This window comes from Sorex fumeus, unplaced genomic scaffold (genome assembly GCF_029834395.1).
Source record: "Sorex fumeus unplaced genomic scaffold, SorFum_2.1 ptg000134l, whole genome shotgun sequence".
In the NCBI taxonomy this organism is placed as follows: Eukaryota; Metazoa; Chordata; class Mammalia; order Eulipotyphla; family Soricidae; genus Sorex; species Sorex fumeus.
The window spans coordinates 2,223,753-2,224,945 of record NW_026606191.1 but is presented as its reverse complement, the minus strand read 5'-3'; positions in this window follow the sequence as shown (position 1 = coordinate 2,224,945).

The following is a 1,193-nucleotide window of genomic DNA, read 5'->3' as shown; positions in this document are numbered from 1 at the left end:
GAGAGTATCAGGTTAGTACAGTGCGCTGCATGCAGTCAATCTAGGTACAATGTCCAGAATTCCAAATGGTCCCCTGAGCACCATCTGACTAACAAATGGATCGAATTTTGCTGTATCCAATCATAAATATTTCCTTTTTTACCTCTAATATTAGTAAAGTGGCATGGGTGGGATCCAGGAATGTGACCAACCTTGTGAGTAAACCGAACCAGTAAACAGAATGGTCTACTGGGATGTGGGGAGCTTGGGACCTGACCCATATTCCCACTTATAAAAAATTTCATCGGAACGCTCCTTCCATCCTTTCAAACGACATTCTGGGAACAGTTATGTGCATCTAAACTGTCCAATTGAGACCAGAGAAACTGTAGATATGGGTAGGGTGTTGCTTGCACATGTCTAACCTAGGTTCAATCCCCAGGATCCTGTAGAGTATCCCGGAACACCATCAGAAATAATACTTGAGTGCAGAGTCAGGAGAAACCACTGAGGATCACCAGGTATTGTAGGATAATAGTGGTTTGCCCTTGCTCCCTGGCTGGTGAGAGCTTATGTTTACTGATTGCCCATAACCTTTCAATTACCTTTGTCTCCTGATCAGATTTGACTTGTAAATATTGTCTTTCTCTTCTCCTTAATCTCTTTTGCATGATTAGCTATTTCAGAACAATTGCTTTTTGTATGGATACAGGAAGAGAGTTACAAAGAGAAGCCTGAACTTGAGAATTGATGGTCTCCAGATAATATTACCTCCTGGACATCTGCTCTTTTGACTGAAGCCTCAGTTGCTCTTACTTCCTCGATCCCCAAAAGAAGGGTCCGATGAGGGAATAGATGGATCCAGGGCATGTGGTGAGCTAGCTACCCTGGCATCGAAATGGGCCTGGCGAAAATACCATAATGCGTATCTATAAGAGCCTGATCATGGACAAATTCTGTCATGAATCAAAAAGTAACAACTATACTTGGACGCTCCTGGTATTAGGAATGATTGATCCGGCCTGAGTCTGAATCTGTGGAGAGAAGTCCCCAGGAGAGTCACCAACAAGCGTAAAAGTGTCTATTACTGTGTCCATACAGAATGTTAATCATTAGGAAGTAAAACTAAATATGTCAATTAAGTTGCTGTTCTAAGGAGAGGAGTAACACACCTTTAGGGCTGCTTTTCCTTCGTGGGCTGCAGGTGATGGGGA